Below are 16,505 nucleotides of genomic sequence, written 5' to 3'. Positions count from 1 at the left end.
TGTTCTTAGCTGACAGGAGTGGCACCCGGTGTGGTCTTCTGCTACTGTAGCCTATCTGCTTCAAGGTTCGATGTGCTGTGCATTCAGAGATGGTATTCTGCATACCTTGGTTCTTGTAATGAGTGGTTATTTGAGTTACTGTTACCTTTCTATCATCTTGAACCATCATCTGCCAATTCTCCTCTAACCTCTCATCAACAGAGCATTTCATCCACACAACTGCTGCCCACTGGATATTTTCTCTTTTTTGGACCATTCTCTGTAAACCCTAGATATGGTTGTATGAAAATCCCAGTAAATCAGCAGTTTTTGAAATACTCAGACCAACCCGTCTAGAACCAACAACCATCACAGAGGAGCCAAAAAAACTACATTTACTGATCACCCTAGCATCCTATCTAGGATGCTGCTAGATAAGGATTCTAATGCCCCGTACACACGAGCGGACTTTTCGACATCCAAACTCCGACGGACTGAGTCCGGCGGACTATCCGATCGTGTGTGGGCTGCAACGGACTTTAGCGAAGCTAAAGTCTGACGGACTTTAGAAATGAAGCATGCTTTAAATTTTCCCGACGGAACTCCGCCGGACCCGGTCCCCTTTGAAAAATCCGCTCGTGTGTGTGCTACTCCGACGGACTAAAACCGACGCTAGGGCAGCTATTGGCTACTGTCTAGGAACTTCCTACGTCGAATCCAGTCGTACGTCATCACGTTCGACTCCGTCGGAGTTTGGTGTGATGGTGTGTGGTCAAGTCCGTTCGGTCGAAAAGTCCGCCAGAACTCCGTCGGAACTCCGGCGGAACTCCGGCGGAACTCCTTTGGAGGTCTGTCAGACTTAATCCCTCTCGTGTGTACGGGGCATAACACATTGTGTTGTGGATTGCTACCTGTTTCTGCTGTGAAGAAAAAGCTGTTTGTCATGTTGATAAACAAAGTGAATCTGAATAGTAGTGGCTTTTACATTATTAATCAGCAGATGCACCTGCAGTGTTCTAATGAAGGAAGTTCCTGCAGGAGTAATTAACCCTTTGGGGTTATCTTACCAACAATTACATTTTTGTTGCACAGGATGCCTAAAATGTGACTTGTATTTTGGTGCAAACTTCTGGGAAAATGAGTAAGTAATTCACACAAGCAGGAAATTAAATTTCTGTACACCAATGGAGAAGTTCTGTACACCATCTCTTTCTGCCAAGAACCTAAGGAATGCAAAATCTTTCAAATCTCAAGAGAAGACAGTCCTGAATTGTGCTGGAGTGTATTCCCATGAGATTTCATGCACACTAGCAGCTCCTAAACTTGATTTTAGAAGATTCTGGCATTTTGTTTGCCAAAGCTCCTAGCCCTTGTACACACGGTCGGAGAATCCATCGGAATGTGTCCTATCGGACCGTTTTGTCGGATAATCCGACTGTGTGTGGTATGCATTGGACTGTTTCCATGGGAATATCCGTTGGACCAAATTTTCCAACTTGCTGGAAATATTTTCCGACAAACTGGTCCGATCGGACATACTCCGATCATGTGTAGAGAATTCCGATCGAACAAAGTGCCACGCATGCTCAGATCAAATTCCTACACCAAAGCTATTGGCTACTAGCCTGAACGTAGTCCCGTCGTAATGAAATAACGCCATCGCGTTCTGAACGATTGGATTTTGCGACAACTTCGTCCGACCGTGTGTATGCAACAGTTTCGGACAAGATCCGTCAGACATAATCCGACGGACAGAATCCGTCGGATTTGGTTATCGGAATCTCCGACCGTGTGTACAAGGGCCTAAATGCAACTCCATAAAAGCCTATGTGCAGGGCCATCTTTCATATTGATTGGGGCCCCCCTCCCCATTCATGCAATTTCGCTTCCCACCTGCTCTGAGACCTACAATAAATAGCAGCTAGACTCAAAATCAGTTTACTGAATCAGATCAGGCAATGATTGTGATTGGTTGCCAAAGGCTACAGTCTATCATTGACCGCTCACTGACTGGCTGCTAGAGGTTACAGCACACATTATGGCTCACTGATTATTTGCTAGAGGTTACAACACATGACTTCTGCTTGTTGATTATTTGCTAGAGATTACTGTTATGTCTCCAGGATACCTTTCTCTCTCCTGAGGTTCAGAAAAGAGAATTCACCTTGTCATTTTATTTGTATATTATGTTGTTGCATTATTAAGCTATAAATTATGTTTGTTCTAGGTTAGCTGTTACGCCTGCGCCACCTACTGGCCAAACATCAATATAGTTTATAAAAAAAACTATCCAGCCACTTAGGAAGTGATGTAAAAATCGTCACATCCTCTTTAGTCAGGAAGTGAAACAGCCACTGGGATTAGCATGTTCAATCTCATGGCAGCCTAGATGCTATGTCTCCCCATCCGTGGCATCGGAGGTAAGCAAACTTCTCTTTCCTCCTCCACAAGCTATCAGGGAAAGTTAGTCATTTCAGTTATTATTTTATATGATGTTTACTATTGTATGGTAATGTTATATTATTCTTGTTGTTTTCAGTTTTACCGCATATCACGTGTGTCATTCACACTTGTATTAAAATCTGCAACATGCCAATAAAGACACAGACAAGAAACAGCAGTCTATTATTGTGTGTGCAGAAAAGGATTATCTGCCTGGATAGCTACCCATAGACTCCAGGAGTATGGGGGGCGAGGCCAGGACAATTACTGTACATCAATACTGCTCACTGATTGGTTGCTAGAGGTTACTGGACACCCTTGCCACTCACCAATTGGTTGCTAGAGGTTACTGCACATTATCACTGTTCACTGATTGGTTGCTAGAGGTTACTGCATATACTTACCTCTCAATGATTGGTTGCATGAGATTAGTGCACATCATTACTGCTCACTGATTGGTTGGTCACTGCCTGCACACCATGGACTGGGGAGGTGAGGGGATCCATCAATAGACAGAACACTCCTTGGGATCCTAAGACTCCTGGGATCAGTGGCAATGCTTGGGGAGGGGGGTGTGATCAGTGGCAATGCTGGGGGGTTGATGGGATCAGTGGCAGTGGTGGGGAGATGGGATTGGTTAGTAGGCAATACACTGTGGCAAATTCTGAATCATGTAGAGGAAACCACCAATTTGAGGGGGGAGTGGGAGTCTATGCCCGGAAGTGGGTGCAAATTCTCCCTGAAAGGTTCCAAATGTGACACCGGAGGGTTCCGAAAAGCGGAGGTTCAATTTTTGTGTGAACCTCGGCTTTAATAAAATTACTTACTTTCACCTACTTATGTTTGGTTCACTCTGTCGCTGTCACACAGTTCTGGTCACATCTGGTTTATGACACTACCATAGTATATGTAAGTTTATCAGATATTGAATACTGTATCTACCATAAACTCTCTATTGAAAACATACTATGTTCATTGATATTTAAATATTTCTCTATAATGTTATAAACGTACAATTTGTTTCCTAACAAACACCCCTGAGGAAAAGAAATAAACTGAAACGCGTCGGAAAAAGGACAATACTGGGCATCATGCTTGGATTATCGTGTTTCTAAACACAGATTTGTATACATTCCATGTCTCTGTTCATGTGAAAATGTTTTTAAACTTATTTTGTTAAATAAATACTCTTTGTTACATAAATACACATTTTTTTCGATATTTTTCTCTATAAAGTCCTTTTGGGGGTATTCATTTTGTTTCTTTCGCGTGAAATGGGTATTCAGCTATTGAAAACCTTTATTTATCATGCAGTACATCTGGTATTTTAACTCAGAAAACCCAGTTTGTCTATTTCAACACCAGGTGTCACCATGGCTCCTCATCCGTATGAAAAGACAAATATCTCTCATAACGCAGATGAATCAACACCTCTTTTCTAAATTTGCCTTAACATATTTATTTTGAAAAATTTAGTTTTTTGCAAACCCTGCAGAATATTAAGCTAATGTTACATTAGCGAATGAAACACGCAGTTATCTAGCCATAAACACAAAACCAGTGAAACATGAAACGCTATGTGAATTTAGTTCAAACACTCTTTGATAAGAAGAAAGACATTAGGCCTTTGCTGCTTCCTTTTAAAACTTCATGCAGCTGAAGAGAAATTAAGCAATCTGTATCTGCAGATGACAACTATGGTGGTTATCTTTATAAGTAGAAAGAATATGTTGAAAACGCAACACACTGACCTTTATTTAATAAGGAAAGTAGCAACATGCAAAATATGATAACCCATGGTAACTAAACAACAATCCTGTGTCATTTTGCTTTATTGTTTTAAAAAATTACATTTGATTGGTCACTGTGGGTTACAAAACTTTGAACATTATCCATCCACTGAACTGATTACTTGATGCATACCTATCTTCACTGGTGTCTCAAGCAGACAGCTTCCGTCCAGTGCTTTGCTGCCCATCTTCCTTCTTTGTGAGTGTAATTTCTTACCCTTATAAAATGACATCTAAAGGCATCTGTAATGTTTAGTAATGACAATTCACAAGCAGATACTTCTAGATAACTGCAGATGTATACAGTGGCCATTTTCACGAAGGGCAGAGGAGTCTATTTTCCTTTACTTCCAGGAAATCTGTGTCTCTGCCTCCTGGAACATGTGGCAGGAACTTCCTAGAATGCATCTGAGGCCAGGGTTACATCACCAGTCTCTCAAGAAACCGGAAGAGGAACAATGGTAACTATAAGTAAAAGCAAATACGTTTTCTTAAATCTAGCCATAAACTAGCAGAATTTCATCTGAAGAATGTTTGTTCGATTTTCTAATCATTAGTGGGATTAAATCAGCACCTGTGTTTGACCATGATAGCAAAAAAAATTGCAGGAGCAGGAATTAAAAAAATGTTCTCAAATAAATGGATATCTAATGCCGCGTACACACGAGCGGACTTTTCAACATCCAAAGTCCGAAGGACTGAGTCCGTCAGACTATCCGATCGTGTGTGGGCTGCAACGGACTTTTGACTCGCCAAAGTCCGAAGGACTTTAGAATATGGAACATGCTTCAAATTTTTCCGAAGGAACTCCGCCGGACCCGGTCCCCTTCGAAAAATCTGCTCGTGTGTATGCTACTCCGACGGACTAAAACCGACGCTAGGGCAGCTATTGGCTACTGGCTATGAACTTCCTTATTCGAGCCGAGTCGTACGTCATCACGTTCGAATCCGTCGGAGTTTAGTGTGATCGTGTGTGGCCAAGTCCGTTCGGCCGAAAAGTCTGTCAGAACTCCGTCGGAATTCCAGCAGAACTCCGACGGAACTCCTTCGGAAGTCTGTCGGACATAAGTCCTCTCGTGTGTACGGGGCTTAACAGTGAATGTGGTTTTTATTTGGGAAAGTGCATTTAATCCAAAACTGATATTTAATAGAAAACATTTTTTTAAGTACTTTTGAATGACATTCATCAAGTCAGATAGACAAACTGATGAGAATTTTTTTTTTTATTTTTTTTTTAGTTTAAAAGATATTTATTGAAACAAAGATGATACATGGATCAAATTGCTCTCACGCAGGAGAGTCAGCAGTAAGGCACATGGTAAGGAACAAAAAACAGTATGCCAAGGAAAATACAAAGGGGGAGAATAGCACCCGCGAACAGTATCCACGAAGATAAAGGCCATGGATGCCGGGCTTGTGTGAACTGGGGGGGAGCGAGTGATGCACATGGGAGTCCGCTACTAAAAGAGAAGTCCAGGGGAGGGGGAGAGGGGTACGGTTTAGTGGTAAGGGGAGAATCCAATTTCCTTTGGGGAGCCCGGCTTCCAGACACCCCACATGGGCTCAGACTGTGCCAGGAGCTCAGAGCCCCCCAAACTCCTAACCCCCTAGGAATACTGTGTGCATCAAGCCTGACATAGGACAACTTAAAAGGAATAATGTCAACCATACAAACTCAGTGACTGATAGCATAGCAATTAGTGCGATCCGACTCTGGACACCCCAAAAAGGATACAAAGGGAGGGGCCAGAGTGGGGTAGGCCCTACGGGCCACAAGACAGCAGTGCCATTGCAGGTCGATAGGTAGGAGCAAATAATCTTGCTCAGTCCAGGCTCTGATCTTGTGCCATATATCCATCACCTCCCGACGAAAGATTTCGAGGGGAGGGGCGGAGTAAAGAGGAGGAGAAAGACAGGACAGAAGCAGAGGGGACAGAAGAGGAAAAGGGGGAAGGGGAAGGAGTGGGTCGGGGAGGTACCCATGTCAGGGGGAGCTCCTTAGGAAATACGGGGATCTCGCTGTGACACTGGTTGTCAAAATTATGTCCCATTCTAGGACTAGAGGAGAACCCCTACGTAGCGAGCCCAGGGATCCCAGATTTTTTTGAATCTTTTAGATTTATCAATGATGAGACTAGAGGTCCTTTCTTGGAACATAATCCAGGAGATTTTTTGTTTAGCTGCTGGGTACGAGACCCTTGGGGACTTCCAAGACCGGGCTATGGTCATCTTGGCACTAATGAGAATGTAATGGATCAAACATTGCTGGTATTTAGAGATTTTAGGGATTGGCTGGTTCAGGAGCGCTATAGCTGGAGTTTGGGGGGCCGCAACGTCAGTGACCTTGCGGATCAGGGAGAAGATCTTGTTCCAGTAGCTTCTGACCCGGGGACACGCCCACAGGATATGGAGAAGGGAGCCCAAGTGACCACAGCCTCGAAAACAGAGAGGCGAGGTCTGAGGGTAGAATTTAGCTAGGCAGGTCGGGACCAGATACCACCTAGTGAGGACCTTAACGTCTGCTTCAATGAGGGAGACATTAAGGATCCCTGCGAAGGCCCTCGTGAAATAGGAGTGCCAAGTGTCCATGTCCCACTCAAAGTCAAGGTCTCGTTCCCATCTTTGCATATAGCTTGTTTTCTCCGAGGGGGTAGACAGAGCTGTGTAGATCAGGGAGATTCCCCCCTTCATGTCCATGGCCGATACGCACCACTGTTCATAGGGAGTGACCCTGAGGCGGTCTGAACTGGTGGGTAGGAGAGTGCGTAAGAAGTGAACTATCTGGTGAAAGAGGAACTGCTCCGTGGGGGGCATGGCGAGTTGGGAGATGCATTGCTTCAAAGTGACGGGGCCATTCATATTAAAAAAGTGACCAATCCTGTAAAGGCCTTTGTCCAGCCACCATTGAAAAGCTTTAATATTTAAACCGGGGGGGAAGGCGGGGTTATTAAAGATGTGGGCTAGGGGGTGCCAGCTGGAAGTAACATTATTCAGCTTATGCAGGGTGTCGCAAATCGCAAAGGAATGGGAGAGAGTAGGGGACATGATCGGGGGTCTGCTTTTTGAGGGGCGCCAAAGAAGAAAGTCAATGGTGAAGTTGGGGATTGCCTGTCTCTCCATTTCAATCCAATCTGGTTTGGGTCCTCTCGAGTAAACAGTCGAAATTTGGTTCAAGTGAGCAGCGTGATAGTACCAGCGGAGGTTGGGCAAGCCCAAGCCTCCTTTCCATCTGGGTCGGAATAGAGTGTTCTTGGGGAGTCTATGGGTGGAGGACCCCCAAATAAATCGGTTAATGGACAATTGGAGTGTTTGGATGTGAGATTGGGGAACAAGAATGGGGAGCGAGCGGAATAGGTAAAGAATCCCTGATGAGAATTTTCATACAAATTTTTGTTTTTCTATCTATCTATCTATCTATCTATCTATTGATATATATGCTGGTGTGATTTTTTTTTTTTTTAGTGGAAGGTCCTCCTTAATGATAGGAAATTGGCTCTACTGCATCAGAACAATGGGGGCCAGAGGGCGGACTGGCATTTTCAGTTCTTAATGTAGCATTAACCCCCAAAGGAGCTGCTGAATTTTTCTGGGCTTACCGATTACCTCCTCCAGCTCGTAGTCGTTGTCCTTGTCTAGGGGTTCCCAGGGTTGATAACCCAGTAACTATAGAGACCGACACTTGAATTCCTTGTTAGGATTTTTATTTTGCATAAAACGGTTGAACAAACTCAGTCTCTAAGGCCGCGTACACACGCGGGGACTGTTCGGCCAACTTTGTCCGCTGAACAGTGTTTCGGCGGCCAGTCCGCCCGTGTGTGGGCTTTCAGCGGACAGTTTCAGCGAACAGTCCGCTGAACAAGGTTTTTCGGAATTTCCGAAAAACTGTCCGCTGAAACTTTGTTTCAGCGAACAGTTCCCTCGTGTGTAGGCTTGTTCGACAAACTAAGTTCCGCGCATGCTCAGAAAGGATTTACACGCCGAAAGTTATAATGCAGTGTATAGGACGTCGTATTTTTCGTCCCGTCGTACGTGCCGTTCACGTCATCGCGCACGGTTTCAGCAAACTGTTCGTTCGTCGTGTGTGGCCATGTCCGTCCATGCTAATTTTGAGCGGACTGTTTGCCGAAACTGTTTGACAGACAAAGTTGGGCGAACAGTCCCCGCGTGTGTACGCGGCCTAAGTTGGGAATAGAGGGTATCAGGGTAAAGTTTAGCTCAGGTGCTTGGAACTGCTGACGTCAATAAAAGTCTCTCTCTCTCTACACATTCCAGGGAACAGCCGCTCGCAACTGGATTCTTTAGCTGTTGGATAAATCCTTAAGTTTGGGTTTAGCAGCCAACAGGTAATTCTAGCTTTTCAAAGTCTCTCAAGCAGACTTGGTTGGAACTTAGTTACAACTGGAAGGGTAGAAGTAGGAACTTTTCTTACTGTACCAGAATCTTTCGGCCAGTCCGGCAATACTGTAAGAATTGTGGATTCAGTCAATGTCCATGGCAGCTCAGCTTCCAGGCTCTTACTGAGCAGCCAGCTTTGTGCGTGGCTCTCTTACTGAAGAGTCCTCCCCTGGTCGAATGTAGAGTTGCTGGGCCTCTCCAAAACCCGTGACAGCACCAGGAACACCTTAGAATCCTCCTTCCAGTTACTGCTTCTCGAACTAGCCAGTTCTGAGGCTCGAAAATGGATGGATCCGCACCCCAGGACATTAAGGCCCCCCCGGGGGCTGGTCAGGAGGACCAGGACCACGGAGTCAGCAACAACTTCTGGACTGGAACCCAGAACCACGTCACTTCGGCACCTTAAGTACCCTTTCCCGGATTACACAGTGAGACAAACGCGCCCACTGATTGGCTCCAAGATAGGGATTGGTACCCAATATGTCCAACCAGACTGCATTCTATAGCCTCCCACAGGTGTACAACCCCACCTATGACCAGACAGAACTTCTATCCAGCCCAGCCAAACTGATGTCAAAGTACAATTTAGCACCATTAACCCCAAAACTCACTACATTTTCGAGCAAAAACTAAATTTAAACACATAACGCGTACTCATTAGGAGTACCGGCGCTACATTAAAAGCAAGCTAAATTCTACTGACTGGCTTTGACAGAACACTGTACTAGCAGGTACTACCTATCATAGGTTGTTGCTTATAACTGTCCTAGGAACCTCTCAGGCAATCTGTAATAGACCAATTGAGCCTTGGTGCCTCTAAGATTAAGGATAGTGAACCAGCAACAAATGGAGTAAATGAAAGCAGCCATATTGCTTTTATTGAGAAGAGAAACACAGGCGCCTCTAGGTTAGAACTGTTAGAACCTGTGATGTCATCACGCCCAGCACTGTGTTCCAGCCCTCACCATTAGTGATGGACGAACGTTTCGCCCGGCGGTCGTTTCGCGGCGAATTTCCGACTTTCGCCGTCCGCGGGTTCGAACGCCTTTTTCCGTCGTTCGCCCCGGCGGACTTACGTGTTTAATGTATACAAGAACTTTAACCTTTCGTGACACGTTTATCATGTGTTACAGGACAACCAATTGAGACATGACAGCTCATGGACACTTGGACATTCCCCCTAACCTATAAATACACCCGATCCGGTGGCCATTTTACATTCTTTCTTCTGTCACTGTAGGGAAAGGATCCTGTGTGGAGTAGGGACAGAGAAAACGCTAGCTATTTGGTACACAAAAGTTCTTTTCAGGACTGGTATAGGTGTTAGGTCAGCAGCCTGAGTTTCTTTTGTCAGTTTAGATAAAGGGACAGAGCGCTGTATGCTGCTATTTTAGGGACAGCTCAGCCAGATTAGTCTTTCTTCATCATCATCATCATCATCATCATTAGCTGTTACTATCAGGTCCACAAAAGAGCTGTTCCAGCTAATCGTTCCAGCCTACTCTTTTTTGCCAATTTGTATAGGGACAGGCAGGAAGCAGTGTGTCAGGCAGTGAGGATAATTTTAAAGACTTGCTGTTACTATTAGTTCCACAAAGGTTCTTTTCAGGACTGGTATCAGTGGTACGGTAATAGGCTTGTACACGTATAATATTCTTTCTTCCAAATATAGAAAGAATATTATACTTGACTGCTGCCCTTCTGCTGCAGTCTGCTAATCATTCACAACTCACTTGTTCCACAAAGCTCTTTATCAGGACTGGTAACTTGGTCTGTCTAGGGTGCTACGGTACATAGGCTTGGGTGCGGTACAGTCTGCTGTTCTGTAAGGACCGCTATCGGTCCACAATAGATAGGGTTGCCGTGCACTACTGCTGACCGCTGCCCTATACTGCAGCAGTCCTTCAGCGGTATAGGGACTGACGCACAGTCTGCTAAACACTAATACACAACCTGCTTGGTCCACAAAAGTTCTTATAAGGACTGGTAACTTGGTATAGGGTGCTACGGTACATAGGCCTGAGTGCGTTACAGTCTGCTGTTCTGTAAGGACCGCTATCGGTCCACAATACATAGGGTTGACGTGCACTACTGCTGACCGCTGCCCTATACTGCAGCAGTCCTTCAGCGGTATAGGGACTGACGCACAGTCTGCTAAACACTAACACACAACCTGCTTGGTCCACAAAAGTTCTTATAAGGACTGGTAACTTGGTATAGGGTGCTACGGTACATAGGCCTGAGTGCAGTACAGTCTGCTGTTCTGTAAGGACTGCTATCGGTCCACAATACATAGGGTTGCCGTGCACTACTGCTGACCGCTGCCCTATACTGCAGCAGTCCTTCAGCGGTATAGGGACTGACGCACAGTCTGCTAAACACTAATACACAACCTGCTTGGTCCACAAAAGTTCTTATAAGGACTGGTAACTTGGTATAGGGTGCTACGGTACATAGGCCTGAGTGCAGTACAGTCTGCTGTTCTGTAAGGACCGCTATCGGTCCACAATACATAGGGTTGCCGTGCACTACTGCTGACCGCTGCCCTATACTGCAGCAGTCCTTCATTGGTATAGGGACTGACGTACAGTCTGCTAATCACTAACACACAACCTGCTTGGTCCACAAAAGTTCTTATAAGGACTGGTAACTTGGTATAGGGTGCTACGGTACATAGGCCTGAGTGCGTTACAGTCTGCTGTTCTGTAAGGACCGCTATCGGTCCACAATACATAGGGTTGCCGTGCACTACTGCTGACCGCTGCCCTATACTGCAGCAGTCCTTCATTGGTATAGGGACTGACGTACAGTCTGCTAATCACTAACACACAACCTGCTTGGTCCACAAAAGTTCTTATAAGGACTGGTAACTTGGTATAGGGTGCTACGGTACATAGGCCTGAGTGCGTTACAGTCTGCTGTTCTGTAAGGACCGCTATCGGTCCACAATACATAGGGTTGCCGTGCACTACTGCTGACCGCTGCCCTATACTGCAGCAGTCCTTCATTGGTATAGGGACTGACGTACAGTCTGCTAATCACTAACACACAACCTGCTTGGTCCACAAAAGTTCTTATAAGGACTGGTAACTTGGTATAGGGTGCTACGGTACATAGGCCTGAGTGCGTTACAGTCTGCTGTTCTGTAAGGACCGCTATCGGTCCACAATACATAGGGTTGCCGTGCACTACTGCTGACCGCTGCCCTATACTGCAGCAGTCCTTCAGCGGTATAGGGACTGACGCACAGTCTGCTAAACACTAACACACAACCTGCTTGGTCCACAAAAGTTCTTATAAGGACTGGTAACTTGGTATAGGGTGCTACGGTACATAGGCCTGAGTGCAGTACAGTCTGCTGTTCTGTAAGGACCGCTATCGGTCCACAATACATAGGGTTGCCGTGCACTACTGCTGACCGCTGCCCTATACTGCAGCAGTCCTTCATTGGTATAGGGACTGACGTACAGTCTGCTAATCACTAACACACAACCTGCTTGGTCCACAAAAGTTCTTATAAGGACTGGTAACTTGGTATAGGGTGCTACGGTACATAGGCCTGAGTGCAGTACAGTCTGCTGTTCTGTAAGGACCGCTATCGGTCCACAATACATAGGGTTGCCGTGCACTACTGCTGACCGCTGCCCTATACTGCAGCAGTCCTTCATTGGTATAGGGACTGACGTACAGTCTGCTAATCACTAACACACAACCTGCTTGGTCCACAAAAGTTCTTATAAGGACTGGTAACTTGGTATAGGGTGCTACGGTACATAGGCCTGAGTGCGTTACAGTCTGCTGTTCTGTAAGGACCGCTATCGGTCCACAATACATAGGGTTGCCGTGCACTACTGCTGACCGCTGCCCTATACTGCAGCAGTCCTTCATTGGTATAGGGACTGACGTACAGTCTGCTAATCACTAACACACAACCTGCTTGGTCCACAAAAGTTCTTATAAGGACTGGTAACTTGGTATAGGGTGCTACGGTACATAGGCCTGAGTGCGTTACAGTCTGCTGTTCTGTAAGGACCGCTATCGGTCCACAATACATAGGGTTGCCGTGCACTACTGCTGACCGCTGCCCTATACTGCAGCAGTCCTTCAGCGGTATAGGGACTGACGCACAGTCTGCTAAACACTAACACACAACCTGCTTGGTCCACAAAAGTTTTTATAAGGACTGGTAACTTGGTATAGGGTGCTACGGTACATAGGCCTGAGTGCAGTACAGTCTGCTGTTCTGTAAGGACCGCTATCGGTCCACAATACATAGGGTTGCCGTGCACTACTGCTGACCGCTGCCCTATACTGCAGCAGTCCTTCATTGGTATAGGGACTGACGTACAGTCTGCTAATCACTAACACACAACCTGCTTGGTCCACAAAAGTTCTTATAAGGACTGGTAACTTGGTATAGGGTGCTACGGTACATAGGCCTGAGTGCGTTACAGTCTGCTGTTCTGTAAGGACCGCTATCGGTCCACAATACATAGGGTTGCCGTGCACTACTGCTGACCGCTGCCCTATACTGCAGCAGTCCTTCATTGGTATAGGGACTGACGTACAGTCTGCTAATCACTAACACACAACCTGCTTGGTCCACAAAAGTTCTTATAAGGACTGGTAACTTGGTATAGGGTGCTACGGTACATAGGCCTGAGTGCGTTACAGTCTGCTGTTCTGTAAGGACCGCTATCGGTCCACAATACATAGGGTTGCCGTGCACTACTGCTGACCGCTGCCCTATACTGCAGCAGTCCTTCAGCGGTATAGGGACTGACGCACAGTCTGCTAAACACTAACACACAACCTGCTTGGTCCACAAAAGTTTTTATAAGGACTGGTAACTTGGTATAGGGTGCTACGGTACATAGGCCTGAGTGCGTTACAGTCTGCTGTTCTGTAAGGACCGCTATCGGTCCACAATACATAGGGTTGCCGTGCACTACTGCTGACCGCTGCCCTATACTGCAGCAGTCCTTCAGCGGTATAGGGACTGACGCACAGTCTGCTAAACACTAACACACAACCTGCTTGGTCCACAAAAGTTTTTATAAGGACTGGTAACTTGGTATAGGGTGCTACGGTACATAGGCCTGAGTGCAGTACAGTCTGCTGTTCTGTAAGGACCGCTATCGGTCCACAATACATAGGGTTGACGTGCACTACTGCTGACCGCTGCCCTATACTGCAGCAGTCCTTCAGCGGTATAGGGACTAAGAGTTTTGTCACAGGGTGATTTAAAAAATGACAGGCAGAGGAAGAGGCAGGCCCTTCCGCAGGGGTGGTAGGGGTAGGGCAGGAGCAACAGCCTTGAGCCAAAGTGGGAAGTTGCAGAAGGTGCGTTCAATTACTTTAAAGGACGCACCAGACTTGGTTGAGTGGCTCACTCAGCCTTATTCTTCTGCACCCTCCTCATCCTCTCGATCTGCACCCTCTTCTTCACTCTCTGCTATGTGCACCCCCAAAGACACTACCACCAACAACACCACCACCACCACATACCTTCCGCTTGAGTGCAAATGGGGGCCTTCATGCTCCAGTGTTTTAATAGGGACCCCCGTATAAAAAGCATGAGGGTCAAGGACCAGTACTGGGTGGCAACGTACTTAGATCCCCGGTACAAACACAAAATGGCGGAAATGTTACCGCCGTCGCAGAGGGCTGTCAGAATGCAGCACTTCCAGGCCTTGCTTCGAGAAATGCTGCATTCTGCTTTTGCGTGCGCTGGCAGAGGAGCAATTCCCACTCCCAGAGAAGGATTTGCGGGTACCAATCCAACAGCGCCTGCAAGAAGAGGCCGGTTTGAAGATGTGTTGGTGACTTCGGATATGAGGTCATTCTTTCAGCCGACCCATCGACAGGTGTCATCCGGATCCAGCATCAGGGAACGCCTAGACCGTCAGGTGTCCGACTACATTGGGTTAACGGCCGATGTGGACGCTCTGAGGAGTGATGAACCCCTAGACTACTGGGTGGGCAGGCTTGACCTCTGGCCAGAGCTTGCCCAATTTGCAATCGAACTGTTGGCTTGCCCCTCATCCAGTGTCCTGTCCGAAAGGACGTTCAGCGCAGCAGGGGGGATTGTGACCGATAAGCGTACTCGCCTAGCTCACGACAGTGTTAACTACCTCACATTTCTAAAAATGAATGAGGCATGGATCTCGGAGGAATTCAACACATGTGATCAGTAGACCATGTATATGTCTATAAACAATTTTTGGAATCAAGCACACAGACCTTCTTAATTCATTTGGCTCACTTCCCTGACCCAAAAAAGCACACCGTACTATATGCCCCTACCCTCCTCTTTGAAGAGGTTGAGCGGTGTCATATTTCTACTGGGGCTGCTTATTATGAGGGGTTCCCACCATCCCTGTGCTGTGCTGACTTCCTCCTGGGTGTTCTTATTATGAGGGGCTCCCACCATCCCTGTGCTGTGCTGACTTCCTCCTGGGGGTTCTTATTATGAGGGGCTCCCACCATCCCTGTGCTGTGCTGACTTCCTCCTGGGGGTTCTTATTATGAGGGGATCACACCATCCCTGTGCTGTGCTGACTTCCTCCTGGGGCTGCTTACGGTGCTGCTGTCAGCGCTGTATGTCACGGAGCTGCTGTCAGCGCTGTATGTCACGGAGCTGCTGTCAGCGCTGTATGTCACGGAGCTGCTGTCAGCGCTGTATGTCACGGAGCTGCTGTCAGCGCTGTATGTCACGGAGCTGCTGTCAGCGCTGTATGTCACGGAGCTGCTGTCAGCGCTGTATGTCACGGAGCTGCTGTCAGCGCTGTATGTCACGGAGCTGCTGTCAGCGCTGTATGTCACGGTGCTGCTGTCAGCGCTGTATGTCACGGAGCTGCTGTCAGCGCTGTATGTCACGGAGCTGCTGTCAGTGCTGTATGTCACGGAGCTGCTGTCAGCGCTGTATGTCACGGAGCTGCTGTCAGCGCTGTATGTCACGGAGCTGCTGTCAGCGCTGTATGTCACGGTGCTGCTGTCAGCGCTGTATGTCACGGAGCTGCTGTCAGCGCTGTATGTCACGGAGCTGCTGTCAGTGCTGTATGTCACGGAGCTGCTGTCAGCGCTGTATGTCACGGAGCTGCTGTCAGCGCTGTATGTCACGGAGCTGCTGTCAGCGCTGTATGTCACGGTGCTGCTGTCAGCGCTGTATGTCACGGAGCTGCTGTCAGCGCTGTATGTCACGGAGCTGCTGTCAGCGCTGTATGTCACGGAGCTGCTGTCAGCGCTGTATGTCACGGAGCTGCTGTCAGCGCTGTATGTCACGGAGCTGCTGTCAGCGCTGTATGTCACGGTGCTGATGTCAGTGCTCTGTATTACGGTGCTGCTGTCAGTGCTCTGTATCTCCTGCACCCTCTTGTTTGCCTACCCTGGTCCCTGACCTTCCCTCTCCTCCATTGCCTTCATTAGCTCCATAGTCCTGAATTGTCAGAACAATTTCCCAAATAAAAAAAAAATGCTTGTAGTTATCGATCCCAAATTCACCTCATACATGTATTATGCTATTGTCCAGGTGGTGGGACTACGTGCTACCCCCTAATAATTACCCCGTGGCCGCAAATTCGACCTAAAGGTTTGCGAAATTCGCCTCCCATTGAAGTCAATGGAGCCCGCGGCGAACGGTCGTTTTCGCGAACGTTTGTGTCCGTTCGCGTTTCGCGTTCGCGAAACGTCCCGTCGGAAGTTCGTCCATCACTACTCACCATCAGCCTGATCCAAGCCTCGGTTTCATCGCCATGGTTCCAGAGATCCTGCTGACTATTATTTCTCCCCCACAGGAAGAAAAATCAGCTGTCAGGATGTACTTGTGCCTTACATCCTTAACCTCCATGTAAGTGGATTGTGCTATGATTAAGCACTACAGCTAGTGCGAAACGTCAG

Source organism: Lithobates pipiens, unplaced genomic scaffold (assembly GCF_037356315.1).
Source record: "Lithobates pipiens isolate NorthernLeopardFrog02 unplaced genomic scaffold, aLitPip1_a1.2 Scaffold_3, whole genome shotgun sequence".
Classification (NCBI taxonomy): Eukaryota; Metazoa; Chordata; class Amphibia; order Anura; family Ranidae; genus Lithobates; species Lithobates pipiens.
Note: the sequence above shows the minus strand (reverse complement) of the source record.